Source organism: Apis laboriosa, unplaced genomic scaffold, assembly GCF_014066325.1.
Source record: "Apis laboriosa isolate Shangri-la unplaced genomic scaffold, ASM1406632v1 scaffold18_cov149, whole genome shotgun sequence".
Taxonomy (NCBI): Eukaryota; Metazoa; Arthropoda; class Insecta; order Hymenoptera; family Apidae; genus Apis; species Apis laboriosa.
This window is the reverse complement of record NW_025222233.1, coordinates 1,217,072-1,229,122: the sequence shown is the minus strand read 5'-3', so window position 1 is coordinate 1,229,122 and position 12,051 is coordinate 1,217,072. Positions and strand designations below refer to the sequence as shown.

The 12,051-nt window shown below is 55.8% G+C and overlaps 1 long non-coding RNA gene across 1 annotated transcript in view; it reads right to left on the bottom strand.

Moving 5' to 3' along the window:
• LOC122712028 overlaps nt 1-2,471 on the bottom strand; it is a 103,729-nt gene extending 101,258 nt beyond the window's left edge. Inside the window, exon 1 of the long non-coding RNA XR_006346236.1 lies at nt 2,398-2,471. This is a non-coding gene — a long non-coding RNA (uncharacterized LOC122712028). The remainder of the gene's footprint in view (nt 1-2,397) is intronic.
• Between the last annotated feature and the right edge of the window lie 9,580 nt (nt 2,472-12,051).

Here is a 12,051-nt window from a genome sequence, read left to right as displayed (position 1 = left end):
TTCCGCGAAGCGAAGACGCACGCGTTGCGGCCGACAGCTGTCAAATAAATGTTAAAAAAAAAAAAGAGAGAGAGAGAAAAGCGCTAGCCGAGCGAAATTTGGAGTGGATCGAAAAGAGGGTGCCTGCCCACCCTATCGAAATACCCTTAGCCCGCGGGGCAAAACGGTCTGCGCGATTTTTCCACGCTTGGAAACTCCTCCTCTCCGCCCCGATAAGTCATCGCCCGCTTCACGCTTCATGCTCCCTTTCTCCAGTTAAGAAACCGCGTTTCACCCGCGTCCAACGTTTTATGCTAATTCATCGGGAATAATAATTTCGGGTATTAATGGCGGACGAGCCGCGGACGGAGAGCAGAAAACGTTTCTCTCGGCCGGGAGGAAGGGAAGTAGAGGGGGGGGGGGGGACAAGGCGCGAAGTTTGTTGGCTCCGCTCCAAAAAAAATTGTCCACCGAATAAAAACGGGGCGACGCTTCGTTAGATTTCGCCGCTCGTACGGAAGAACCGGCCGGCTTTTCGAGTTTAACGAAGTAACCGTCGTCCCCCGACGACGACGACGACGACGACGACGATAGCGAAGGGTGGCGGATGATGTCGGTCGGGCGAGAGACCGCCAAGGGGCAAATTTTCGAGGGTGGTTTCGCGCGTCAATGGTTTATTAAGAAGCACTTGTTTAAAGGTAGCCCCATTCCCGTATCCGACAGCCAATTCGACCGCGCGACGTCTGTGTCACTGTGCCTATACAAATGGATGGGAGGGAGAATCTCGCCCCACGGCGATACGTCCTCGTGTCGCCGTAATTGAAGTTATTGCAATATTGTGTCCTGTCAACCCGGCCACCCCCTTCGTCCCTCCTCCTCCTCCTCCTCCTCCCTCTCGTCTTCGCCTCGTTCCTTCTCGTTTCGCGCGGACCCCTTCGGCTTTGCGGTCGAGTCGAGTGGCCACCCACGCCTCCTTCGATCTTCCCGCCCCTTCTTCGGGGAAAGGATAATGCTTGCGAAGGATGCGTACGTTTTCGCGGTAACGTGGATCGCCGAAATACACACGAGACGTTCTCCTTTTTTATTTCGTTCGAGGAGGAAGAGGGAAGAGGAGGGGGGAAAGGAAGGTCGTTTCTCGAATCGAGCATAATCTTTCGAAGATGGAATAGGAATTCGAAAAGTGTGGGATTCGTTGCCGCGCTATTTCTATCCGTCCCGTGGTAGACGGGAAATTCAATTCGGGCGGTGAATAACGACTAACAAACCGCAGTTATATCGTAAAAAGCACCGATGCACCGGGCGGAGAATTAATTCCGGCTAGCTCTCCTCCTCGCCTTTCCTCGCCTTTTCTCTCTCTCTCTCTCTCTCTTTCTTTCTTTCTCTCCTTCTCCCGTGGAGAGAGATTCTCTCGCTTCGAACTGGAACGGTCCCAAAATTCAATAAAGGCGAACGAGCGCACGGGGTCTCCCTCGCCGCACGGCCGGGTTTCGGCGTGCGGGGTTAGCGACTACGGAGTTGGGAGAGCCCCGGAGTCATCGCGCGAGAAACGAGGGGGAGGGGAGAGGGGAGAGGCTACACAGCACGGTGCATACATTAGCGGGGACAGGGTGGAGATATTGTCTGAACAAAGGGATCGGCTCGTACCTATCGAAAAGGCGATTAAGCGAGGATAAAGTTATACCACCCCACCCTCCCGCACCCCGGCCTTCACCCCGGGTGTCGTCGATTGGTTTTGCGTTAAAATCGCTTCCCGAACGGCACGTGTGCCGGGGAAAATAGGATCGATCGCGTCGATCTCCGATTCGATTTCCACGCATCGAGAGGAAAGTATCGCGCGCTTTCTTTCTCCCCTTTCGTGAGAGGGTCATTTTTTTCGACGGGAAAGAGAAGAAGAGGGGAGGAGGAGGGAGCACGCGGCGCGTGCCACTCGAGGAGGACGAAAAATCGTGGACGCCCGTTAAACGGCCCGGTTGGAACGGGAACGCCGATAAAGCACGCCGCCCAATGCGCGAGATACGACCAATTACCCCCGCGTGCCAAGCGCCACGATTTAAGGGTGGTGGCCGAAGCGGAGAACGATGCCAACGATCGCGATCGAAACAGCGCGAACGGTTTCGCTCTCTCGAACGGTTGGCACGCATATCCTCTCCATCCCTTTAATCCAACGCCCGCTCGTTCGTCTCTCTTTTCGATTCGCGAGATTAGCCGCGATCCTCTGGCACCGATTTTCGCGCGCCCCGCTCCCTTATAACACGCGAGCCGAGTGGACGCGACGATTTATGGAATCGCTTTTTCGATCCCACGCTTTCCCTCTTGAATAAACCACGCTTCATTCACGCGCATCCCTCCACCAGAATTGGAACGGACAGGAAAATGGAGCAAGAGGCATACGTCGTCCTCTTATCGTCGTCGACTTACCTTACCCACGTGCTCGAACGTTAAAACGACGCTCTCTTCCCATCGACGTCGACGTCCCTCCTCGTCCTCCTCGGCCCTTGCTATCTCCCTCCCTCTCTCTATCTTTCTCTCTCTCTCTCTCTCTCTCTCTCTCTCTCTTCATCGGGCTTCTTTCCTCTCCTTTCCTTCGCCGCCCCCACCTAACCTCCGGTTGATACTCCCCCTCCTTGGTTGGGAAAGCCGTGTCAGGGGGAGGGCAGGGAGATCGGCGACCACGTGACCGCCGTGACCGGAACCGCACGAAACGCGGAACCGCACGGTCCTCCTCGTGCTCGTGGTCCTGCTCCCGATGATCGTGCTCCCGGTCGTCCCGCGCCTTCGATTCTCTCTCCCCCTCTCTCTATCCTTCCCTCCCATCCCCCTCTCTCCCTCTCTCTCTCGCAGAGAGTCTTGGTCCGGTCGATCGGTCTCGAGAACTCGACGATGGAAATCGCGAATACGGTAGAAGGATGCACGGATACGACGCGTACGACGTTAGGTTAGGAAGAGAACACGTGGGTCGTGGAGGAGCCGCGGCGCGCCGATTTCCTGCCATTTTCGCGAGAGGGACCCGCTCCTCCTTTCTCCGTTTCCCCGTGAGAAGCGGCGGTGTGCCAACGACTGCTATCTGCCGCGGAGCGAGTCGGCCGCGGGACTTTGGTATACTGGGAGTATGGTAAGTAGCTACACCCCTGCCACCGCCGCCCCTCCCTCGTTGCCGCGGCACGCCGTTCCCTCGAACGTCCCGATCCCGCGCCTCTCCCCTCCCAGCCGTTCGCCGAGCCGATCCTCTACCCTTCCCCGCCCCTACACGCACAACACCGACATCGCTACCGACACCGCCGCCGACCTCGTCGCTACCGTCCCCCCTCCCTCTCAACACCCTACTCGACACCGGTCGCCCGACCGACCGATCGACCGACCGATCGACCGACGCTAACGTTTTACCTCGCGGGCCCCAGGGACGTATCCATCCGTCCTGTTCGTTTCTTTCCCTCGAGGATCTCCGTGGAAAATCTCTTTCGAGAGAGAGAGAGAGAGAGATCGAAATTCTCGATTCTCGATCCTCCGTGTCGAACGTTTATCGGGTGTATGGTTACGAGGGGTACGCGGGGCGAGGTGCACTTGGAAAACAACGCAGCCCAGGCAAACGCTGTTAAACGCTGTATAAAAGACAGCGTTTGCATGCTAACGTATCTATTATAATGGCGACGTTCGTTCCTCTTTCGCGTCCTTCTTCTTCTTCTTCTTCTTCTTCTTCTTTTTCCTTTCTCCAACTCCCCCCTCCCTTCAACGCCCGCCTCTCTCTGTCTCTCTCTCTCTCTCTCTCCGCCGCTGGCTTGCATTCCGTTTCACTTCGACGCGCGCATAAATTACCGCTTTCGAATGCAACGGTATGAATGAGACAAAGTTTTCCCTCCGCTTCGCTCCCTTCCTCCCCTTCCCTCCCTCGCGTTGTACGTATCCCGAGGTCCTTCCTCGCGTCGCTCGCGAATATTACGCGCGCGTGTGCCTCGTACGCGTGGGAAAAAAGGAGAGGGGCGGAGGGGAGGGTAGGAGACGCCGTCAACCACCAGCCGGATCCGGATGGAAGCGGGAAAGGAAGGAGGAGGTAAGAGGATGAGGGACGAGAGCCCGAGGAGGGCGTTTATTAGCAATTGTAATGCAAGATCGCGGAATGCATGGGATCCCCGGCGATGCCTCGATACGACAGTCCCGGTACGCGTGTTCCCCGTAACACGATTCCCGGATCAACCTCCGTGGTTGCTCTGGAGGAGAGCAGGGGTGTCCCGGACCTCTACAAACCCGAACCCGAATTCCTTTGCTAGGAGAGACGCTCGATCCTCTCCTAGGAAGGGAATACCTAGCCGGGTTGAGAAGTAAATTCGGTTTTCGGGTTTCGATCGGGGATCGACGCCCCCCGGCCGAGGGAACGAGTTGCGGCGGCCGTCTTATTGCGCTCTTATCCGGAGCGCGCGTCGAATCGTTTAACGGCGGCATTCGACTTTTATGGGACGTGGGAACCGATTTGCGCGGGCAACGCGTGTGCGAAACGGCCCCCCGCGTCCGCAGCTTTCTCCTGTCACCCCCGGGATGACAGGGCGCGGGTTGTGGACGCCGTTCTAAAATCGAAAAGCTTTCGAAATATCAACCGTTCTTCTCTTGCTTGCTTCTCGCGCCGATACCTTGCATGTATTTTTTCGAAACTCGCCTTCTCGAAGTTTCGAATTTCCCTCGCGATTAATTAAAAGCTTCGATCGACTAACATCGATTAACGTCGAGGCAACGATTGCGATTCGTTGAGAGAGAGAGAAAAAAGAGAAGAAAAAGAGACACGGGGTCGAAACGGGACGAGTTTAAAAGTAATCGGGTACGAAGCTTAGGACGGCTCGTTCGAATCGTTTATGTTAATCAGCCGTGACGTCACCGGCACCCCCCACAGCGGCAATATCAACCCGTCGTCGTCGTCGCCCTTCACCCCCTCCCCCGCTCCTCCCCCTAAACTCGGTCCACACGGAAAACGCGGGCGTATCGTGGTCCTCCCGTAATCACCCTCCCTCCCCCTCCTCATCCACCTCCTCGTCGCGCACCCTTTGTCGACGTTAACCCAAAGTGAATGGACGTATAGCGGGCGGCCGGTGTAGGGACGGGTTTTAACTTCGGGGGTGACTTACCCCGAGCGTTATCTATTTTGACAGCGCGGTACGACCGCGGTCTGTCCGGGGGGTCGATGCACGGGGGTATCCCGGGTAATTGTGTTTTAACTGCGCGCCGTATCGTCGCGATATATCCGTCCAGTCCTCCAGTTCTTTCACGTCCTCGCGGCGCGCAACCGATATTTTTCGACACTTTTTTCTTCGATCGTTGCTTAGGATCGAACGAAGAAGGGATATATATATATATATATATATAAGGGGTTGTCTATTTTATGCTATGAGGAAAGGAGGGGGGAGGATATTAAATCCGTTAATTTTCTATAAATTGGGGAGCGAGTAATAGGCGAGGCGAATCCCCGAAGCTCGGCGGCGGTATAGAGCCGGGGGCACAGCCGGAACGTATGCAATATGGCATTCAATTTGCGAGTGGATTCGCTGTCTGGCAACGCAAACAACCGCTATTGGGTTCCATTTAATGAAGCGAGGCCCGGAGAGCCTTCCGAAGCATTTTTGCGGTGTGGGCACGGCTCAAATTGGACCTACCCCCGCCCCCGCCTCCGCCCCGCTCGTTTTCCATTCGCTTCCTGCAACTTACGCCTCGATGACTCTCCTCAATGCCGGCCCACCGAACTGTACCTGTACGCTTACGTACGTACGTGGTAGGAGTGTTCCGTTTCGTCGCATATCATCGTCTCAACGCGATCCGGTTTCCTCGACTATTCCGGACCTCGTCCTCGTTGCGTCCGTTTTCACGCGCAGGTCTCGTCACTCTCTCGACTCGTCTCGACTCGTCGCGTCGAGGGGGAGGGGAAGGGGGACGATCGAGTCGGGAGAGAATCGCTCGTTAAAAATATCGAGGCTTAGGAGGAAAGGTGGGAGGGGGAGGGACAATCCTCTTAAAAAGTTCTCGAGGAGGAGAGTCGTGGAAGGATAACGATAGCCCGTGGATGGTAAAACGGGTCACCGGTATCGGCCACGTATCGTTCCACGATACGCAAGTGTCCGATGTGAGCTAAGCGGATCCACCGTAATCCGGATTACGTATTTGCCGCCGCCCGAACGCTGCCATCTCGATCTCGCGCCAGTCGGAGCCAAAAGGCGTATATATATATTCGCCTTCTGGCAACGCGCCGTCTGTTGTCGCGTAATCTGTTTAACGCTCTCTTCTCTCCGTCTCTTCGACTTCCGCCCGTCGAATCGTCGTTGGATTCTCCTCGTTCTTTCTTTCGTTCGTGGAGGAAGGAGGAGGAGGAGGAGGAGAAGACTTCGTTTCCATCGATCGGTAGCGATCTTTAAACAGCGCCATTAACGATTGCGTGCACAAGCCGAGGGGGTTGCGATCAAATGAATATGATGAAAGAGTGGCGGCATTAGGCGAACGTGCCGTGCATACTGATTTGCGGCTGATTGATTGGACCCCCCTTCCCACTCGACACGACGGTGCACCACGGTGCTAGATATCCCCTGCCCCCGTCCCCGCTCGGTGGGGCTAGGCCCGCCGTTCATTCCGCCCCACGAGCGAGCCAACATCGTTCGTATTATCGAGCACCCTGCACACACCCTGCCCATCTCGCGAATATTTGACGCGTCGCGCCCCCCTCCCGACGCGCCCGCCCCGGATAATAATTACACGATACACCGTGAAAGGCAACCTTTTTTCCAACGTTCCCCACCCGCGCTTCCGTTTAACCTTCGTTAACGCGCTTTTATCGCCTTCCTAGCGATCCACGGCCACCGATTTCGACGAACGCGGGTCTTCTCGGATACAGCTACAGGAGGAGTAAGTTCCTCTGGCGTCGTTTTTTATTCGGATCATTTCCGATTCGAGAAATCGAAGGGACGTGTTATTCGATCGCGTATCCGATTTTCCTTTTCTTTTCTTTTTTTTTTTCTTTTTCTTTCCTTTTCGCGTATTTCGTGGATTTTTCGTTCGGATCGAGAAAATTGTAACGACGTGGGAAGTGTTCGCATACTCGTACCGTTCGAAGGGAGGCGCGCTTTTTGGAGGAGGGGAGAAGGGGGGAAGAGTCGAAGGAGAAGACGACGAGAGGGCGAAAAGGCGAACCATTTCGGCGGGTTTGGGTTTGTCCTCATTGTCCAGGGTTGGCCGCGCGAACTGTTGGCCTGTAAGGTAATTGTTTTTGACGCGGTAATTTTACAGTGTCGTGCGTGCACACACGCGTCCCAGCCGAGGGCAACGGACACGTCGCGACGAAGCGTCGTGATAACCGCTCCCGTGCTTTTCCTTCTTCCCTTCCCTTCGCTCCTTTTCCTTTTTCGCCTCGCCAACCGCGACAGCCACCCGTCTGCCAAGTCGCGCGTCTCGACCGGAGCGAAGAACACCCCGTCGAGCCGTTTCGAAACGCGTCTCGCCTCCTCCACGTTTCCTCGAAAGAACGAGACCCTTCCTCCTCGGCAACCCTCTTCTTCTTCTCGATACTCGAGGACCGAGCTCGTCTCGAGGAAACGAAGAGTGCCGAGAGTAGCCACGAGATCTCTCTCTCGAGAGAGAGGACGAAGAGGAAGAGAAAGAGAGAGAGAGAGAAGCGCAGCCATCGCATCGGGAGAAGCTGCACCGCCCGAAGGAAGGAAAGCGGTTCGAGTCGGCTCGCTCGATCCCTTTGCGTGGCCATCGTCCTGCGCGCGAGAACGAAATCGAGCCGAAAATCCTCGAGCAAGATTTCTCTCTCTCTCTCTCTCTCTCTCTTTCCTCTCCAATACACGATCGAGATCGAATCGATATCGTAACGGACGATATTCGTAATCGTCTTCGTGGAATTTTTCGAGCGGATTCACTCCCCCTGCGTGTGCAGAAGGAAAGTATATTCCACGAATACGATCGGTATATCGGCGTACACCCGTATTTCACCCGCTGTATCTCGCGTGCACGATCGTTTCACGACGGTGTCCGCGTGGAAATTCATCCGCGCGGAGTAACGACGTTAGGCACGCGCGTTCCTTCCACTCCCGCTCCATCTCGCTCGATCTCGCCGCCCTATTGTTCGGGAGGAGGAACACCGGTTTGCGCGTCTCGCGAAAACGGTGGCAGCCGGCCACGGATAGACGCGCGAGGCCGACGCCACTACGTGTTGTACAGCGTCTCGCGTACGTATGCTCGATAAAGGTGCAACGAAGCAAGGGAGGATAGTGGTGGCTGCGTTGGAACGTTGGAGTCAGCATCACCGCGCGAAGGGAGAGAGAGAGAGAGAGAGAGAGGAGGCCTGGCGTAGCGTGGCGTGGCGCGTAGCTCGGCTCGGCGCGGCGTGGCGTGGCGTGGCGCGGCTCTACCTAGCGCCGTGGCGAGCCGTGCACTCGCCCTGCTACATCGTGTTCCACGTCTCTCTTTCTCTCTCTTCGTAACGCGTTCGTGGCGGCTCTCCGTTGTGTTGTTGCGTTGTGTCGGCAGAGCGTCGCGGTAGCCGCGCCGGTGAGATGGGATTGCGCGATAGGCCGCGTGTCGAAAATAGAAATATAATCTGATAGGCTCATTGTGCCTCGAGCCACTCGCTCCTATCTGCCACGCTACCACCGAGGAATCGTACTCTCGCTACTACCGACGATTCTCTCTCTCTCTCTCTCTCTCTCCTTCTCCTCCTCCTCCTCCTCATCCTCCTCTGTTTCGCTCGGTAAAATCGTATGCTGCGTACGTGGCCACCTATTTCTTTCCTCTCGTGCGTATCGCTCCCTCACGCGAGCACCTCGGCGAGTATCTCTCCTTCTCTTCTCGAGGCTTCCTTCCCGTATCCGGTAGTACGGCGAGCGTTTCATCTTTTCCTTCTTTCTTTTTCTTGTCGATCGATGGATTTAGGAGAAGTTGCTCGAAGATGGGATTATTTACGAGTTTCGCCTCGTATATAGAATAATAGAAGAACTCTTGCGAGATCGTTTTGGGAGGGAAAGGGAAGCAGAGAGAGAGAGAGAGAGAGAGAGGAGGAAAAAAAAAATAGTCCCCCGTTTGGACCGCGAGGCTCGAGATCGTAAACCGCACGGCACAGTGACCAGGAGCGTGACCAATGGCATCGTGATCGTAAAGAAATTAGAGGGGTTGGTTAGTAATGGTTTCCGGGTACTATGGCTTCCGGTCGGTATACATCTTCCACGGGCCACTCCGCGGTCGCAACAGGGTTTTCCCTTCTCCTCCTCGATTATCGATTCCCAATGTTTTGAACAATTTGCAATCTTTCGCTATTGTAATCAACCGAGAGGAGCCAACTCGATTTGCCACCTCCCTCTCTCTCTCTCTCTCTCTCTCTCTCTCTCTCTCGCAATCAGGGTATCGTCCCGTGGCGAGAGAGCGAAATACGCGGCCGTTCGTTCCGTGTCCCACTCGAGGGGATAGGGGATATAAACTGAACTGATCGACGTCGAATCAAAAATCACCTTATTTCTCTGCCTAGACGAGAGAAGGAGGAGATAAATTGGGGACGATTCGCGGGGGCCTTGTACCGTTCCCCCCCGCTCCCTGTTTGGATTCGCTTCGGTATCGAACGTGTTCGGCAAAGAAATTGAAATGGTAGGTGGTCGAGCGATGGTACGACCGGAAGCGGAAATGATGGTAGTCGAGAGAGAGCGAGAGAGAGAGAGAAAGAGAGAGAGGGAGATGGGAGGGAGGGAGGGAGGGAGGGCAGGCAGAGCCTACCTGCTCCCCTCTCCTCCCCTCCCCGTAGCCTCCGCACCCCGTTGCGGAACGGTCGGTTGTTCGTTCGTTGTTCGATGCGCGATTGCGTTGGACGAGCGGAACACGGCGAAACGCGAAATGGAACGGAGGAGGGAGGAGGGAAGAGGGGGGGGGGGTCTTCCCGGCCAGGCCGTGTGCGTACTGATTGATCAACATTGTTGCCGAATTAGACTCCAGCGAGATGGGCATATTGATTGGCAATCAGTGTCGCCCGGCCGCAACGAAGCCTGTCCGCCCGGGAAACGGTTTGCTAACGCAAACATCGTCGCACCTGGATCTCCATCATGTTGTTTTTCGACGGACGCGAGAGACGGGGGAGAGGGAGGGAGGGAGGGAGGGAAAAAATAAAAAAATACCGCGTCGAACGTTCGAACGTCGACATTTTCGACGCCGATATCGGTTCTCCTTTTTTTCCCTTTCCTTCTTTCTTTCTTTCTTTCTTTCTTTGACGTTCCCTTCGAAAAACGATTCCGAATATATCTCGAAGCCGAGTACCGAGAATTCGTACGTAAAATTCGGAGGGGGAGGGGGATTTTTTCCCCTTCACGGACGATTACATCGGCCTCCTCTTTCGACCACCACCCTTCCTCCTCCGGTTCCATGAGATCGCTAGGCTTACGAGACTCTCAGGGTGTCGTAAAAGCGCGAGGGAGGGGGGGAGGGAGGAGGTTATCCAGCGAAGGGTAGCGGAAAAGAATATAGGGCGAAAATTTGCAGGCTGGAGCCTCCGCTACGAGGCGCCCAGAGCCTGATCGCGCCCCGTGGTCCGTGGAAAATCGGCGGCGGTCGATCAGCGGGCGTACGAAGCGGAAAATGACGGTAGTCGAGCGTTCGGTATTGCACGCCGATCTCTGGATGCAACTGGCCGTGCAGGAACGAGGGACGCCTCGAATGCCTGGTGGCCCGCGAGCGGAACGTGGAATGCCGCTTTCCAAGGCGATGATTCCTAGCCGCGATTCCTCCTCTTTACGACTCTCGTCCGCGGAACGAGTTCCAACGCGGAAGTATCGATCCCCCCTCGCTCGGGCTAACGAAGTAAGAGGTAGCGGCCCATTAGCCACGACACTGCGCGGCTTTCGATCGATCTCGAAACCCGCAGCCGACTCTCTCCTTCTCTTCCTTCCTTCCTTCCTTCCTTCCTTCCCTTCTTTCTCTCTTCCGAGCGAAAGGAGAGAAAAGGATTTTTCCATCGTTCGGAGGATGGAAACGGTCGGTTTCGCGGCTCGTGAAACGCGCGCGTTTCGTCGGCAGGCACCGCGAGATAGAAGCTCGCGGCATTAGTAGAAAACGTTGGACGGCATGCGGCGCGGCGCGGCGCGGCGGCACGGCGCGTTTACGAGCCACGCATGACCACCGACAATGGCTAGCGGAAGGCCATTCGTCGTTCGAGCCGCGTTTCTTTTTTTCCCCTTTTTTTCCAACCGGAGAAAAGCGTTTACCGCAAGTCCTCGATACGCATTACGACTGCACCGTTCACACGCGGTGGGAAAAATGCCAGTTAGTCGCCGGCCGAGTCGGTAAAGGCAACTTGCCGGGAATGACTAATCTCGTCCCGATTTTACCTTTGTATCCAGTTTATTACCAGTTTTATATCGGCCCGTTTCCCCTCGAGAACGCCATCGGGGAAAATTGATCGTTTCGCGCCCGTTCCAAACGGGGATAATGCGCGCGTCATCCTCGCCAACCTCGGCCGCCGCAGCTTTCGAGGTTACGTTACGAAGGTCGGAGATTATAGAGATGGGCGCGAGATCCTCTTCCTCCAGAGAGAGAGAGAGAGGGAGAGAGAGGGGATCTCGGTCCATTTATGTACGGCGGCGGTGATGGTGATCCTCGGCTAAGAGATCGAGCGGCTAAGCTTTCCTCCGCGAGATAAGCCTTTTGGATTCGACCCCCGAAGCCCGATCGCCGATAGCCCGCGTCGTTCTAGCACCCAATTCCAAATCCTCCGCCACCCTTTCCGGTTTGGGGCCGCGGAACAAGCCGATGTTGGCCTCTGGCAAACATCCATCTCGAGAGAGCGCGCCTCTTCTCCCTCCATTTTATGGCCTGTTAAATGAACTTCCCGCGCTCTTTTATATCGACGATCCAACTCGGTCCGATCTTCGCTCATTCCATCCCTTCGCTCCTCACCGATTTACGACCGACCGATAGGTACCTCCTCCCACACTTTCCCAATTAAAGATCCGGATCCGACGATCGATTTTGGAAACGCGTCACTCGTGGCTACAACTCGTCTTCGATCGATCCTCGATCGATCCTCTTCCTCGCCTTTTCCTCGCCAAGGAGACTCTCCTCCTCCTC